The sequence below is a fragment of the Nothoprocta perdicaria genome, unplaced genomic scaffold (assembly GCF_003342845.1).
Source record: "Nothoprocta perdicaria isolate Ctin4 unplaced genomic scaffold, notPer1 scaffold_111, whole genome shotgun sequence".
Classification (NCBI taxonomy): Eukaryota; Metazoa; Chordata; class Aves; order Tinamiformes; family Tinamidae; genus Nothoprocta; species Nothoprocta perdicaria.
The window spans coordinates 2,559,292-2,577,173 of NW_020454217.1; the positions used below are offsets into that span (position 1 = coordinate 2,559,292).

Here is a 17,882-nt window from a genome sequence, read left to right on the forward strand (position 1 = left end):
TTTTTTTTTTTTTTTTTTTTTTTTTGAGAACAGGAAGAATAATCATCTTCAATTTAAAAAAATAGCTTATCCTTAACAAATGCTTAAAGTCATGGCCCAACTAACAACAAGTGGCACTGATTTCAGTCAGCTCCAGTGACTGCAGTAAACTACACTAATTTGTAGCTGAGGATGCAGTCCCAAATGTACGTACATGTTGAGAATATTAGTTCAGTACACTGATGGTTGACAAGTCAAATAAAATAACTATACTTTCTCAAACATACTCTATCACTTAATACACAAATTAAACATGTTATAATAATGGCAATTCAGAAACTATTTCTATTTCAGTTTGATTTTGCTATAAAAATATTAGTGAGCTAGTGAACGACAGGCAGTAAACTATATTCTCTAACTTTATATACAAATGAATATATTTACTGCAAGGAGAGAAGGGGAAAAAAAAAACTCCTTTATTTGCATTGCTGGCCTCATTCTGTCAACATATCACCCAGCTTGCTGGATACATAGAGAGATGCATCCTGGCAATGCTGGGGAGAGATCTGTATTTCCTGCTGTCTAGTTCAACTTATTAAGCATAGGATGATCCTTCTAGCACATCTAAAATAAATTAATATTGGATTAATTCAATTCAAAAAGATGCCAGGAAAACACAGTGCAGATTCATTCACCACAAAATTGAGACCAATCCACTTAAAAAAGAATAGCATATTCATTATGTTTACATGTATAATTGCCTAAAGCTGAGGCAAATGAGAGAATATATTCAAACACTTTCCAGCATGCCTTCAATGCCGATTAAGCAACTAGTTCATAAAATACATATAAATACCATATTTTTAACACTAACCATCACACACAAAAAAAGTCATTTTATTTTACTTTAGAAAGCATTTTATCTGAACTATCAAAACGTGGTTTTTAATGCTGCTGCTTGTATGTTATGTTCATTGGCCACTTCTTTTTGTTTACTGATGCTTACTTAGATTTTTCTTTTTTAATATCAAAAATCAAGGAATGAAAACATAGTAGTGCTTCTGTAAGTGCTAAGAAGTTTAGCAAGAACAACTGCCCAATTTTACATAATTGACTTAAAACATAGGACTGCTGGATAATTTTTATAAGGATATATCTAAACAATCTGTATGTACATACATTATGAAGAGTAAAAACAATAAAAATTCTGAGAAAATGTTTTAGCATTCACAGTACATTATTAATAAATTGATTAAAATGTATAAAACGAATGGAGACTGATAAAAGCCAGACAAAACTGCTGCTACTGTAAGAGTCACCATGTTGAGCTAGGACTGCAGCTCAGATCCATTGGCTTGGGGACACCACACGCTGATGGTTTCTGCACACTACCTGTGTCTGCAGGGCGACTCGGACACAGCCGTGTCCTGCTCAGACTAAGTAAACCTGCCAGAATCTCCCTGTGTATGAGGATAAATGCAGAGCGATTCCTCTTGTAGTGATGATGTGCAGATGAAATGCAGCTGGAGCCATCAAGATACCTTTAGCCAAGGAATCTTAGCATGTTTAGTAGCTGGCCTTTGGCGTATTTTACAAGAAAAGAACATGTAAATCTTATTTGTCCAAAGCATTAAATATCTGATAATTAAAAATAAGCAATAAGCAGGCATAGAGGCCTCTCAGATTTTTCAAGAGCTCTGGGAAGGAGGCTGTTAAAGCCACATAAAGAAATGTCAGAAGCAGTGTCCAGGGCAAAGGGTGCTGGACTCTTCAGTACAAATTAAATGACCTCAGGAATCTTCCTAAGTGTCCTACATTACAACATATCTACAAATTGGGAAATAATATCTAAAACTGCTTTTGCACATAGTTCTCTGGTTGTAGTTGTAAGGTGTATTTTAAAATTTGCTAGGTTTGTGCCATGTCTGAGCTCTAAAGGAAAGCTTTCCACACAGCCAGCACTCCAGAAGAAAAGACACTATCCAATCTCAACTTATTCCTTTGCAGAAAGCCCTCAGGCCCCAAAGCTCTCTCCTAACCATCAAGACAGAGATGAAATACAAGGCATCAGAAGCTCAAAAATGTACTTGGGAGGCAATCCTCTTGGGACTTCAAATATTAACATGAAAAATCTTAAACCTGATCTCTTGGCTACCAGGCAGCTGAGAGCAAGAGCAGAAGGCGGCGGACAGTCAGACCCAGCCCTGCTAATCTCAGCTTGCAACAACCGCACGCAGCTGCACAGCGAACCCGCTGCAGGCAGCACATCAGGTATGCAGCTTGCCCAGGGTACAGCATATATTACTCTAACCTGACAGCCATTTCACACAGATATGCATCCTGATTATCAACAGGGAATTCAAGCGGGGCTCGATCACATTTTCGTTGCAATAAAGTAACAGTGGCTTCAAATCCTTCTGTTGCAGCCTCTGGGTAATTATAGCAGGTAGACCATGCAACCTGCTGGCCTGCAGGAACGGGACCGCATCGCAATTCCGAAGGCCTAGGGGAAAAGCACTTTCTGCAGCCCTCCTGCCTGAACCTCTCACAATAAGCTAATTCTGCAGGGATTCTGTTCGAGCTACATCTCTTTTCTTTTCATCATCTATTTCAGTCATATAAATGGAAAACTATTGTATGGCTCCTTTCGTGGCACCTGAATATAGACACTGTAATGATAACCCAGGCCACCTTGTTCTCAAACTCTTGAGGAGTCAGATTGTGGCTACAGATGAGACAGGAGCCAAACCAGATCCTTGGGAATCACAATGCCACGCAAATACAGGCAAGAAAATAACTAGGCTGGAAGGTATGCTGGCACCATCTGCCATCCCAGGTGGCTTATAAAAATAAGGCAGTCCCAAAGACCTGTAAGACTGAAAGGAAAAATCACAAGTTTCTTTAAACTATTCAGTTTGATTTTACCTTCTGCTTTGCTTTTAAGCCTTCAGACTGTTCTAGGGTCATATATCCATGCTTTTCTCTGCAACCTGAAAAGACATGCATATCCTTTAATTAAAAAATAATAAGCCAACACACTTGTACTCATATTCACAAATTTCCAATAGCTGAAACTTTGAGGGAGAAAAGAAGCAATTGCCTTGAGACTTGTACTTCAAACATGGGAGCTGGCAAAGCCGGGGAGATATTCATCACCCACCTCCTCTCTCTACCTAATTAGTTGGAGAACTAGCTGGATCTGCAGTATCAGAGAGGAGATAACACAGAAAAGGTGATAAAGTAAACAGCTATAAATCACCGGAGCCAAGCTCTGCTCATCAGGTCCTATGAGAATTTTATACTAGACGGCGTGATCCAAACCCAAATTCTTCTGCTAATTTAATGCGAGTTTGCTTCCTGTCAGGACTTTGTAACACTTCATTCTAATTTTGTGTATATCCACTTTTTTATTCCAGGGGATATCTCCTTGTGCTGATTACAGGAAAATATGTAACAATTATATCCCTTTTTTTTTCTTAGAATAAGAACCACTGTTTTTTACAAGTTTTGTGCAAAGTTAATTAGAAAACTCCAAATTTTCAATCTCTGTCCTATATTGGTCTTTGACAGCTAGATTACATTTTGCTTTTACCCAGCTATAAAGTTTTTTGGAATGTTTGTGCAAGAAAGGGGATAAGTTAGGTTACAGCTATAGGCACACTTCAATATGATCAGGATTAGAATGAAGTACAAATTACACAATTTAATGAAGGCATAATTCTGCAGCCAACTTAGGTGTATTTTCTTGATAGATTATGTCAAGTAATGTTTGTTGTGGACGGGAGTGACACTGACTTTGCATTTATAAAGAGTGATTAGGAAATAAAAAAATCAATTTATACACAGAAACATTATTTTTCAAAGTGCTGGGAGGTAACAGTTTGATGATAATATTTTAGTTTATCCTGAATCAAATACCTGTAACGCGGCACTTTGTAAAGGAATTACTACTTGAGATTTCCTTCTGTTCTTTGGAAAGCAGCAGAGCCTGCCAGGAGATTCTAATCTCTCCTCCGTCCAATTCACATATATTTCAGCCTTTCCATACCTCAGTCATCGTGACCAAATCACTGGGGAAAAACTAGACTGTTTCAAATCCTTTTGTAGAGAAGGTGCAGTTTTCTATTCAAAGTTTCGGGGTTAGAGACTAGCTATTAATTTATTCTGACTTCCTTCAGCATCAGTTATATCGGATACGTGTTTAACTAGGGAAAATTTCACCAGTACTATAGCGAAAGGAATGGGTAAGGACTGTTGGGACAATTTCTTTATATGATGATGCTGTAAAATAATAATAAAACACCTAGATTGCAGACAATCTTTATTGGTGTTAAACACTGTTAGCTTCCTTTATATATATAATTTGGCACCAGTCAATTCATAGTCACCAAGACTGTACTATTCCCTAAGCAGCTATCTAAAATGTGAAGACAGAGATAATCTTTCCCTAGTGTGCTGTGCATTTAGGTGCAATTTTCTGACAATCCTTAACGAAGAGGAACAGAACAGAAGACAAATTCTCTTACCAATTTGTTAGCTGCAATGGATCCTTGTCTTTCTGTAATAGGAAAATAAAAATCAAACTGCAAGGAAAGTCTGAGAAAGGCAGGAAGAAAAAGACCAAGTGTTTACTGCCAGTATAATTATTCAACAGAGTATGAACAGAGCCATTTCATATGATAGAGGATAAACCATCATTAAAAGCATTCCTATCTTATGTACAGTATATAAAATGTTTCTCCTACCTATAAAGTTAAATCCTATTGTGGCCTGGTGCATATTTACTTAGATACCAGGGAGGGCGGGGGTTGTTAGGGTTAGGAGGAGCATGCTAAATAGTTCTTTATTTTAAAAAAGGAATAATGTGTTGAAAAGTAAAGCACACTGACACACTGTGCAAGACCACTAAACAGAAATATCAAGTGGATACTGTTTCCCTGGCGCCTTATATATGTTACAGGGAATGTACTTAAATTCATCTTTTATTTTGAGACATCACAGATTATGGTATTAAAACAACATAGAGCAATGTTGGATGGGAAAAAAAATAATGTAAACAGGATACTGTCAGTTTTAGAAATATTCTTTAGTATTTAGTATATTTAGTGTTCTTTCACTTACACTTACTTTCTATAATGGGCTTCTAACCATACAAAATAACATGAATGCAACAGCCAAACAGGTTAAATTAGATGATGAACCAATGAAACATTTTCAGACAACCTAAATTCGTAGCAGATGGTCTTGGATTTTCAAGATACGTCTGAGCTGTATGAGTTTTACTCGGCTGATAAGAATGACTATTGGTTTGAACTGGCTGCTCAAACTACACGTTTCCCTGCCAAAGTAATAGCTTCTCATTTTCTGTATAGTTCCTTCCTTGTGTTTCTTGTAGAAGAGCAAAGCACAGAAGAATTAGCATTCCAACATTAGTTTTCTTTGAAGATGTCCTAGGTAACTATTTCCCTTGCCTAATAAGTTTTAATCATAAATATCTAATTTACTCCACTCTTCCTGTATCTAACTGTGTATTATCCTTCAATGTCAAGTGCATGCAGAATTTTCTTGCTGTAAGAAAATGAACATTTTGGTACATGCAAGAGTGCAGCGCATTTTATAAATAAATATTTTTAAAATTGTTATTTCTATTGAAGAATAGGAGAAATGGTCCTGACTGGAGGCTCTGTAGCTTTTTCAGATGTACCTATTTAAAATGCAAATTTGCAAATGTCAGGGTCTCCATCTATAAAATGCTTCTTTAAATGTTCAAACTTTTCTTTTTCCCTCCCCAGAAGATTCCTGGGGATTCTTTCATTCAGATCACCTTTCAATTTTTAATTTACTTTATTAAAAATCTCAATAAATCATCATATTGCCAAGTTCTCTGACTGGAATTCATTAACATATCAGAAGATAATTTATCAGTCACATCTCATATATTGCTTCTCATACATCAATTTGTCATTCTTGTGCTTTCATTCTCCTTTGTAACAAGTAAAGAATTCTTATCTCATTTCAAATTTATATTAATAAAGGACATGTAAATTTTAACTACTTAAAGTCTTCTAAATGCTTAAATCAGTTGAGTTTATACATACCTAACTTCTTAACTTTCCTTTTGATAAATGAACAACGTTTTACTCTACCGATGTCTCTAAAAGGGTTAAAATCAAAGATCCATTAAGGCTGGCAAAATCTTGCAGTAACTATAGCACAACTAAGAACTTTGAACTTTAGCAGTATTAACAGTGTCAATAAAGCAAGACTCACGTTTTTCCATGTGATCTCGAGCAAGTCACTTGGCTCTCCCTGGCTCCCCGGGGTTTGCTGTAGGACACGCCAAGGGGGTGCAACGGTGCCACCTGAGCTGCAGTGCTCACCTTGGCACAGGTGGGGCCCCATGCTCAACAGCTACCCCAACAACCTCAGCACTTGGCAGGTCCAGGTTTCTCCTGATAGTCTGGGTGACAGAAAAGAGCTACTGCAAAATGAGAGTCAATCTGAAGGCTCCAGATATTATCTGCAGGAATGGAGGTAAATTTTTCAAGATTCAGTTACTGGATACAAACTAACAGTAGATAGGAAAGAATTCCACAAGGATTAGCAACTGGAAAGTCACCAAGAGCCTTCTATCAGATATAATACTGTCTGAATTTTCAAAAACATAAAAAGCCAATTCTTGTGTGCAACAATTCTAAGATTGTTCTAAAACAGTCCCATTGTGAAGCTTCTTTGTAACATAAAAAGGGGACTGATTCCATAAATGCCTGAGGAGACCCATCACTGAGGATAATAAAAGCCATATGACTAATTCTACTTTCACTAGAATGAGTATAAAAGAATTATGGAATAGAGACACCAAGTGGGAATACAAAAGGTTGTAGATAATATTTCTCTTTTGGCAGGACCATATATATAAAAAACAGTTCTTAGCAGCTGTGAGCACTGGTGAAGATGAAATTCACCTCATGTAACTTCCAATGCTTGCATTAGAGTTACCTGCATGTCAGCTGGTTGTCTGGATTCCTTCAACAGGAGTAATATCCAACAGGGGAGCAAATATGCACTTTTCGAAAACACTTCCTCTGACCTGTTTTAGACATTTATTTCAGATAAAATAGATTTGAGATTGTCTCCTAAAAATATTTGTTCTCTCTTAACTTAAATCTTGAAAAGTGCTCATAAGCTCATCTGCAGGTATATGCAGTGGAAGTACCTCAATTTGAATAGACGATCCAAACCACTGTCAGTGATGGCAACAGGAAAGTGCTTATCTACAAACCTCAATAAAAACAACCATATTCATCCCCACTCTAGCAAACAAGTAAGCTGTCATGACCATAAATAACACAAAGAGCATAAACAAGTGCTCAGCTTTGGAAAATCTTCTCTTCCATTCATTTATCTCCTATATTTATATACCATTGTGCTTTTGTTCTTGGAGCTGTATCTGATTTATCCAGTGATGTTCTATAAAGTACTTCAAAAAAAAAAAAAAAATCTTAAACTACTGTTTAGAACAGACATACACACAAAATTACAGATTAGAATCAGTTACTAAGTGATTTGTCTTAATGGTCTCCTGAAACAGTAAGTGCCAATGAATGACTATACTCTGGGGTAAAGTCCCTTTGTCCATTTAATTTCCCTGCAACTGCTTACTCTCTGTTTTGAGATGAGTCAAAGATCCAGCCAGCTCTTACTGGCTTCTTCTTACCTCAGTCAAATCCTTTGTAATTCTCCTCATTCACACTGAATTATCCCCTTTCTTCTTTTCCATCTCTTTTTTCATTCCTACTGTAACACTACCATACCTTTAACCATTTTCTTAACTCCTGTCTGGACTCTTTCAGCTCTATCTTCCTTAGGCAGCTGATAGAGAAGACCCTGGGATCACATACATGTACAGAAATACTAGTGCTAATTCCATAGTGAGGGTTTCTCAGGTTACCGGTGAGCCTGTGAGCTATTCATTCCTTGATCCTAAAAGTACTAGGTTCTCCTATCAGTTTGTAGGCTCTGTAAGTGTTCTTCCAGATTACAAATAATAGGAAATAGAATTTGTGAAAGTTCCAGACAACAGCACAAAATTGCACCCTCTCATAAATATACTGTAGTCGTGCAAACACACAAAGCAACAGCCTGCCATGGGAAATGAGCCGCGTCTTCGGGACCTGGGGGTCATGGGGGAAAATGCTGTGAACTACATGACAGAAAACGTGTGCCTATAAACCACAGAAAAAGCATTCCTGCCAATGCCAAGGCAAAAGCCTTATTTGCCTTAACCCTATAGTTTGACACAAGAAAAAACTCCTCATGCTTCTTGTCCACTTCCATTTTACAGGTTCAAAACACTCCCTTAAAAACTATTTGGTCACATTCTCATTTGCATGTCATTAGATTGTGCCGAGCTTAAAATTTTAACAGATTTCTGCAAAGCTGCTGCTAGGAAATAAAACTCCCTATTGAAGTGAAATTTCCACATCCGCTTTTATGCTTTAGCCAGAGACATTCACTATTAGTGCCATAACTTTAACAACCTCAGGCAAGGGATAAAAGTCCATTGTACATAAACAACATATCCAGGAATATCAATAGAACTATTTTTGCAAAGAGGAAATAAACGCACACCAGGCTGAGATCATGTGTGTGGGTACAATGGCCCTCATGAGCAATTGTTCTTTAAAATAGTTGCACAGCTACAGCACCCTGATTTTCCTTTGTTCTTTATTCCAAAACGGCCATAAGAATAGAATCATTAAATTTCTTTTTTTTTTAAACCATTAGAAATGTTCCTATGTTTACATCCATCCATCTAAATAACAAAAATCTTAAGGTAGTAGCAAAATTGCTAATTATTGTGGCTGCAAAGAAAATACTTTAAAATACTTTTTCCTTTAGCTGACAAAATTTTCAGTGTTACAATTGCAGCACAAGGATGACATCAAGTGGCTGTTCAAGTCAATTGCTCCACATTTTCTGTAACACTCTTGTGGAGTCTTCTTACTAACCCACTCCAAGTAAAAATAAATAGATCAACCAATCTCTTTGTTTTAAGTTCACTGCTTGCTTAGTTCTTTATTTCAAGTCAGCTGTGCTTTCTTAAGCCTCTCCTTAGAAATAAGCCTAGATACCTGACAAAACATGAAACCCATCTGTTTTTCATCTAATATCCCTCATTCAAGAAATCATCTATACATTCCTTTGGATTTAACTAGCTTGTTGAACTTTGTAATAACTGGCATAATCAGGTTTAGCTAGTCACACCTTTACTAGAGGAAGAAGAAAAATCATCTAAAACAAGCATCTTTGAAGGATGTTCTGGCTATTTAAAGTTTACTTTAATAGCTGAAAGATATTTCATAATTTAATATTACAGAGAAATAAAAATTGTGGTTTGTGAAAGAGAAGCTCATTTGGAACTGGAATTTATATTAAACCCCACCTTGATCCCAAACTATTATTCCACATAATCGCACTGATATGTTCTTGTTCAGGGAGAAGTACATGCAGTGACTCAGGCAGAACCAAAGGTGCCTGCAACTGTTTGTCAGTAATGTTTAGTGGCCATGGGTGTTCTGCCTGCCCTCCCCTTAGCGGGACACTATTTGAGCATCTCTTCTCTACACAACTGCCCATTTTCACAGATATATCTCAAATTTCTTGAAAGCGACCCTAGCTGCAAAAGATACTACGGGAGACAGTCCAATGGAGAGAAAGAAAAAGAAGCTAAGATATCATGAGTCATCGTGTAATCAGGTAAGCCTCACTTCTTGTAGAAGTTGCTTAAAGAAAAAAAAAAATACCTCATCATAGACATGAATTTCCAAGGCTGTTGAAGGAAAAAAAAAGTAAAAAATATATGTATAATATTTATATATATATATATCTAATATATATATATATTTAAAACCAGCCCCCTGGAGAACTGACATATTCATAAGTAATACAGATCTGTTTGTTTCCATTCTTTTGCTTCTTCTTCCAATGTCCTATATAAGTTAGCTCAATGCTGAAGTCACCCACACTACTTTTGTCCTTCCCTTTCCTTCAAGTCTAAATGTACTTTGAAAAATGAAACACTCTGAAAGTGCCTTGTAAAACCTACCTGAGGAGTTTCCTCCGAGCCCTGCCTTAGCAGCAGATTTTACCCTGCTTGCACGTCAACTAATATGCTCATTCCAACACTCAGATGACACGAAGCTGTCTAGTTCTGCCAAGAGTTTCTCTACGTTATCTTGTCATGTTTATTTAAAAGCTCTGATTGACTCTTGGAAGGATGTCTTACCAGCTATGAAGCCCCCCGTAAGCAGATCCATTCTAATTCCTGGAGAAGCTTGGAAAGGCCTCAAGGGAGCTCCCCATCTAGGAGAGCTGGGCTGCCCTTCAAAGTCTGCTAGTCACACGAACTCCCTGCGGGACTTCTCTAGCAAGACAGTCACCTTGTCTTCTCTGAGCTCTGGGGTTTCACAGCTGAACTTGATAAGGGATGACAGGTCCTTGTTGCAGCAGAACTCTGGAACTAATGAGCTTTTTCTAAATGACAGGCATGAAACCAATTGCATTTAATCTGTGATTTTAATGGTACTGGGTATATACACACATTTAAAATAGTATTTGCTCTCTGAATATCTCAGAAGTTTTTGCTTCAGTAGCTTCCTCCTATTGAAAGCAACATTAGAAAAATATTAACACTAGAAGTTTAGGCATCATCAGGATTAATTTAATCTTACTAGCAGGTACTAGAAATTTAGTAATCATTAGATTAATAATTTAGGACAAATAAATGCTTGGTTCTATTTTTGCTGAAGTTCAGAGAAGAAAAATGCAAGAGTTTTAACAGGAATAAACTTCTAATGCCAACATTTATAATACAACTTTTTTTGAATTAAAAATATAGTGCCATTTAGTAACATACTGTAAAACCAAGCATCTATAAGTAAAGTTCAGGCCATTATTTCACTGAATATTTCACACTATCACTAGCAGCTTAGTCTGACACCAGCTGGGCATATGTTTAGCTGAAATAGCTCACCTGGCTTTTTCTAGAGGTGCTCCCTTCTTCTCACATTCAGCTTCAGTAGCTCCTTCACAGACTGAAAAAAAAGAATAAAGAATTTAAGTGCTAAACCAAACTAAATGTCATCAGGAAGGCACTGACCATGAAAGCACGGGCCATACAACAGGAAAATGAGTATGTGTGGCACGCATCCAAAGCAGTTTATACCTGCAGTTTATACCTGCGTCTATCCAGTTTATATCTTCTTTAAATAGCATTTGGCAAATAAGTACAAACCTAATCACATATCTGAAAAAGACACTTTTCCAATTTAAAAGCTGCTGGACTGGGAAACACTTTGCATTAGCAGTTCCATTCTACATTATATAAATAATAATTAACAACTGCAAAGACTCCATTTCGATATAATCCATCTCTTAGTTACTACTTTTACTTAGTATTCCTGAGAAAAGCCAACAATCCTGCTGTTAAACTATATGCCATCAACAACAATATCGTTCTGTCCTCCTCAAAATCATACATTCAAATGCACATTTTTGTAAAGATTTTCAGTGATTGCATAATAGTGGCTAGTTCTTGGCATCTAACCATCTCAAGCATATCAGCAAAAATAGGCTCTGAATCATCTTCTCCAACAGCAGCATTGCCAGCTTCAAAACCTGTATTGTGCAGCTGCTCCAAAACTCGAACGTGACTAGAAACCAGCAAAATTAGAGCAGACTGCCTATCCGACCCTCTTTTGCCTTTTACAAGTGTATAAGATTTTATCCACTATCACCAAAAGATAAATCCCAAGAACAATGAGAACAAAACAAAATAAAAATCCCCTCAAATGATGTTGCGGATCATCTGTAACTGTAAGAAGTTGCAACTTTAAGTTGCAACAGGAAATCTATAAAGCCTTGCATTCATCTGAAGAGCAGACTGAAGGGTCAGCGCCAGGGTCCTGCTCAGCAGGGAGCACCAGCATTCCTAAATGGATACAGATACTTTGTTCACATCATGCCTTCTGCTGCAGCACTTAAGTGTAAGAAGTACAAGTATCGAAAGAGAGAGCAACATCCTGTAGAATCCCAGAGAATTTTGTCTGGAAACAGTTCAAAAGAAAGATCTGACCCTTTAGTATCGTAGCTTAAAGATAATGATGGAGTCCATCTGTATGTGGACTTCTACAGAACTAAAGAGAACAGTTATGTAAGTCTGAGCTTTTGGCAAATGTTGGCTATTTATATCGACTTGTATCATATGATAGTATGCATAAATGTTTTAATTGTTATAAAGATAGGGAAAAAATATGTTTTCTATTTCTAGTCCATTCTTTCTCTCTCTTTCTGGACAGTTTACATTGCGAGCACTAAAATTTACTACAAAGATTGTGATAAAGGTCTGTGGTGACAGCTGCATGGCAACTAACCCCCTATCTCCTGGCTTTCTCTTCTCATTATTATCCTGTTGCCCTAATTTATGAGAACAAGGCACGAACTTTTCAGTTTTGTTGTTTTAATTGAATTTGCCTTAATGATAACAAAAAGAAGAGTAAAAGTTTTCCCCACAACCTTTCTTTCTTATTTTAAAGCAAGCCAACCTAGGAATCTGCAGAGATGGCAGATTTTTCTGAGCTCTCACAGCTTTATCTTTAACATTGCAAAGCTAATCAAGTCGCATTCTGAAAATCTATGAAATATTACTGCCTGCTGCTAGGTTTAGTGTTGGCAATTACTTACGGATTTTAGATGGAGGAGAGAGAAGAGATATCAAGTCTATACAAAGCCTTCTTATCTAAACTTGGCAGGGTGCATTTTTACTATTAAATGTCCACTCAAAGGCTTGCTGTGTTGAGCTTTCATTTTTGTTGAGGTCATTATGTTCACACGAAAGCAGGTTCACTATCTGAGTTCAGCTCTTTTCCCCAAAAATATAAAGAAAGCAGTCATCTAAAAATGGAAGTATTTTGAAATGATGATGATGTGTTGGGGGGATGGGTAAGTGTTATTTTCAAGTTAGCTCCTTGAAACAGTTTCCAAAGCCACTACACAAATAATACTACCAAGGCAAAGAAAAAAGAAAAAGAAAAAAAAAAAAATAGCATAACTTAAATGTTTAACTGTAGACTTCTGGACCTGAATCTTTTCTTCTTTACTTCAGCAAAATTCCCCTTATATTTATTCAGCTAGAATAAACTGAAATAAATTTGCAAATTGAGGTTGCACTGCAAGCTCTAGTCTCTGGTCAGAAAATCTGAAATGCTGCTCCATTAAACTGTGTCTTTGTCACAGGACCCAAGCACAAAGCAGTGGGCATTTGCTGGCACTTCATAACCTATCATGTGCAGCCCTTGTAGCCCCAAGACAGTTGTCCTGTTTCTGAATTTCTTGTCAGTTGATCAACAAAAATCAACTCCCTCCATATAGTAGCTCCACATACACTTTTTGTTAGCTGTTCCCTTGCTTTAAATTCAACGCAGGCACTACAGACGTGACAAAAACAAGAGGCAGCAAGCATCCAAGGCGGAGGAGGTAAAATTGAAAAGAGCCTGCTGCTACCATGGAGTAGACATCTGGTATCAAGAAGTGTGAACTTGGATAAAGGCAAACAGCACAGATTAAAATTGATAGCTATGTGGCAGAACCTCAACAGAAATGTACTCTTCTGGTAAAACTTTTCATTCAGTTCACTCAATATGCTCATATTACCTTTTCACTAATTGAGCTTCTCATCTGCTGAAAGTGCAATCTGTCACTGTGCTGGTATATGAGAGGTATGGAATATATCTTTGAGGTTCTTGATCTTAAAAAGAAAATCCTTTGAATGAAAAAGTCAGTCTCAGATTCCACAGCATATCTATGGCATTTCAAAGAAAACAAAGTCAGAGAACTCTAATTAACAAGAGCACTCTTGCTATTTAATCAGCTAATGACTTCAGATACCCTCTTCAATTCATACTTCCTAATTTGGCATCCTCCATGCCATCAAAACTCCTGCTACAATTTTCTTGTCCTTGCATTTATTTGAATCCTACAAACTGGCCGTATTTTAGATGTTTTAACTTGCTTATTATCAGTAGGACTTTGGAACAGCATCTGTCACCTTCTTATGATGTTTTATTTTCATTATTTTATTTCCTAACTCTTTATCTCTGAGATTTACTATATAATGAACAATCACTTAGAACAGTGGCCAGATGGTGACTGATGGGACCGATGACTTCAGTGTTACCTAGCTTTTTTTTTTTTTTTTTCCTTAAGAGATAAAACATTTTGAAGATGCTGCTGGGAAATGCAAAGCCCCAGAGAGAATTATAAATGCCCTCTTGTTGCGTCATTTATCTTTTAACAGACCTACGGACACTTATGATTTATTTCTGATCTGAATTTGGACACAGCAAAATATCACGCTTAATGTTTATTTCTAGATGCAGTAGCAAGAGACTATTCAAAATACATTATTTTAAAAAATAGATTATTTAAAAAAAAGAGTATTCAAAATAACCTTCTGAGATACTAGAGATGGCTATTTCATTTCCTTAGCTACTACTCCATCTAGTGATAGGATAATTTACAACAGTCATCATTTATCGTTTAGAAATTTTAATACACCGTGCATTTTCCTACAGGTTGAGGACACCCTTTCCAAAATCTTTGCTTCTTGTGTAGGAGCCCATGCTGCTGTGCAGTTTTGTTTATATGCAGCTTTGAAAGTTGACCGCTTTTGTGGCTTCCCTATCAGCACACACTTGAACATTGACAGGATCAGAAACCCCAGGGGCAGAGAAAAACTGTTCATGAGAACGAAAGTAGCAGTTTGTGATATACTCAGCTTCTGGCAAATTTTCCTTGAACAGGTCCTGGATTCATGAATGCCATGGTTAGAAAGTGATTCATAATGATTTATAGGGAATATAAATAATGAAAATAGCCACAGTCAAGTAAAGGGAGCTCATCACTTTCTCATTTCCATTAACAAGAAGTACCCCACCTTGGTTTGAAAAGTAAACCAAAACTCCATCCTACCTAATATGAGACTACAAAGTAAGAAAGCAATCAGAGAGAGAATTGGCTCCTAGGACATTACTGGAGGTTGAAGCTCAAACTGCAACAAAGCAGACAATTGAAATCATGATTACTTATTTCTTTGTAATTTGACATCTTTAAATCAAGAATTAGCTAGAGTCCAAAGATATTCCTTAATGCAGAGGAAGAGGTAATAGACGGTAGTTTTATTTCCAAACTAACAAACCTGTAATTTTCTGCAGTTATGTGCATATGCATCATTTAAAAACAAGTTGTCTGAAGTGTAACGTACATGTTAGGCTACATAATTAATAATTTTGTCACATGAAGTGATGTGTTATCAAGGCTCAATACCCCCATCCTCAGCCTTCCAGAAAACTTCCCTGTTTTTAGTCTCAGTTGGATCAGCTCACTCCCCATGTGGTCTTTCAATTCCTAGCACTTCCAGGTTTAATCCACCAAATCCATCCAGGAAATACAAATCCCGTACCACAAAATCTCATACGAGCTAAGAATCCCACACTTGGCTATCAGCTGTATTCCGATTTGAATCCAATTGCTGATTCAACAGCATATAAAAAGCCTTCACACGGAGTGTTATGGGACAGCTGATGTGTTCACCACAGGTTACCACAGGGGCCTGCATTACCAGCCACTGAGGGTTCAGGCACAGACAGCTCCATTAATTCTTTCTTCACAGGCTCATCATCATGTTTCTCCAGTTCCTGCTGCAGGCTTCTAGGCCCGATTATTATCCTCTTTTTGAGAACTTTCTTGATTATCTACCTTTTTAAAACCTTTCTTAAATGCAACTCATTCCCTATTCCACATGATCTGCTTCAAAGCCTGTGATGGGGTGACTGAATAACTAGAATGCAGATGAGATGTATGTCAGCCTGTCCGCCCCTGCCCTCAGCATCAGGTCATCTGATCTTATTAAGCACACAGTCTTTGGAGGGGAGGAAATTGTACAATAAGCACCTTGAATGTCATTAGCTTTATAGGTAGACAAACACTCTGTTTTACTAGCTATAACCCTGTTCTCGTTATTAAATGAAATACATAGAATTTAATTCTTCTGAGTTTTGACTTAATTCTGTCCACAAAATAAAACATGGTAATTTAGCACGAAGGCAATCCTATTAGCAATACAGAAGTAATCTCAAGCTGATTCACTTAATTCTATCATCTTGAAAATCCCAGACAGCTTCCTTCTGAAAGTTTTAGCCCTAGATAAATTTTACTGCAACAATGCAATCAGGCAAATGTGCCTCTGACAGTATTAACTATGCAAACTGGAAAGAAGGAAATGCAAGTTGGACCTTCTGACCTAAACAGCGTATTTCCTTTCTTCACAAAATCTCTTCAGACCTAGACACTATTAATAAATACATGGACCCTACCTCCCCACATGCAGACTTTCACAACACATCATTCCAGCCATCTGAGCAAACTGAAAGGAAATGCTTCTAAAGTCATAGAAGTCATAGAAAATTAGGCATCATTAATTAGACACTGACTGCCTCCAAACGCTGAGGCCAGGCTGCTGAGCAGACCTGCTTTTGGTACTGGCTGGCTCATTACCAACGCAACCAGGCTGATGGACCACTGGCCATTCTCAGTTATGCTGTTTAGAGACACACTGGATTCAGCCTTCACATCTGAGGAAAAAGATTTCAAGTAGTACAAAAACCATGCATTTTTAATTCTTTTCATTAAATCATCTGCTATTGCCAAAGCAAACCAAAACAAACAGACAGAAAGTATTGGAAGTAGGGATCATGCTCTTATTGGTGAGATTATTTTTCTCAAATTCCGTAACTGGCCAGAGCTAGCAAAGGAATTGGGCAGGTGCCATCAGAGCAGTGCATATCCCAGAACCAGTCCAGGAAGGAGGAACATAATGAAAATGTTTAATTCTGAATTAAGATAAAGATTATAACTAAGAACTTCTTAGGAAAACCACTGTCCATTGGAAGAAGAATAGCATGGGATGTATTTAAAGGCAATGGAGGTTGAGCTAACCAGTAGTTTGTCACCGCCAGAAGGTGGAGACGTTGTTCCTCCTCCTGCTCTGACTACGAGCACTACTCTTCCTCCCTATTTCATGCTCCGTTTGCACGGGCTGTCACAGACACCACACCCTGCACTGAGCCAATTCAGCCTGCTGATGCAGAAGAAACCTAACTTAAAGACAAGAAAGGGAAATACTTCGTTATGGTTTATGTAATTAGTTAAGTGCTAAAGCTCGTGCAAGGGTGGGATCACGCAGCTACGAGGAGCTGAGGAAGAACTTACCCATCCTGGCAGCAGCAAGCTGTTAGACAAGGGCAGCCATGAGGTGTAACCTTATCCCCAAGCTGTGCTTCCAAGTCAGGCTAACTGCTCACATGCAGCTCCTCTTCCAAGCAACCCACCAATCCTTGCTTGGTTCTGGTGCTCGTCCAACCAGTGCACAATCCTAAGGGAATGGCATTCCCTTTTCTGTTTTATTGAATGACTTGGCTGGGTTACTCTGCAGAAACAAATCAGGTCAGACAAGACATGCTGGAACTGACATACGAAAGGGGGCAGGAATGTCTAATAAAGGATTTGTAAAAGCTATAACTAAGTTCTTGTAATAAATAAATAAATAAATAAATAAATAAATAAGTGGCTCCACATAGGTAATTGTGTATATGATTGTAGAACACAGCAACAACAGAGCCACTACAATGAGGGGTTTTTAACCTCCAGTAAATAACAGCTAGAAATACAATCACCAAAACTATTTTAGCTTATTTGCAGATTGGCTGTCTTCCTACATTATAAAAATAAATAAAATAAAAAACACCATGAATACTACCATCAAAAGATAAGAATACCTGGAGATG

The 17,882-nt window shown here is 37.5% G+C and overlaps 1 long non-coding RNA gene across 11 annotated transcripts in view; it reads right to left on the reverse strand.

Moving 5' to 3' along the window:
* Positions 1 to 17,506, reverse strand: part of LOC112957995 — a 22,510-nt gene extending 5,004 nt beyond the window's left edge. For 2 of the 11 annotated variants that reach the window (XR_003251312.1, XR_003251314.1), the window contains exons 1-3: positions 6,250 to 6,721; positions 4,506 to 6,133; positions 2,905 to 2,969 (exon numbers count right to left, since the gene is read on the reverse strand). This is a non-coding gene — a long non-coding RNA (uncharacterized LOC112957995). Of the gene's footprint in view, positions 1 to 2,904; positions 2,970 to 4,505; positions 6,134 to 6,249; positions 6,722 to 6,978; positions 7,070 to 10,267; positions 10,642 to 11,014; positions 11,076 to 11,206; positions 11,517 to 11,587; positions 11,730 to 17,307 lie in introns of those variants that run through there. The other 9 variants (XR_003251323.1, XR_003251315.1, XR_003251318.1 and 6 more) reach the window with 9 other exon arrangements.
* Positions 17,507 to 17,882: the final 376 nt, after the last annotated feature.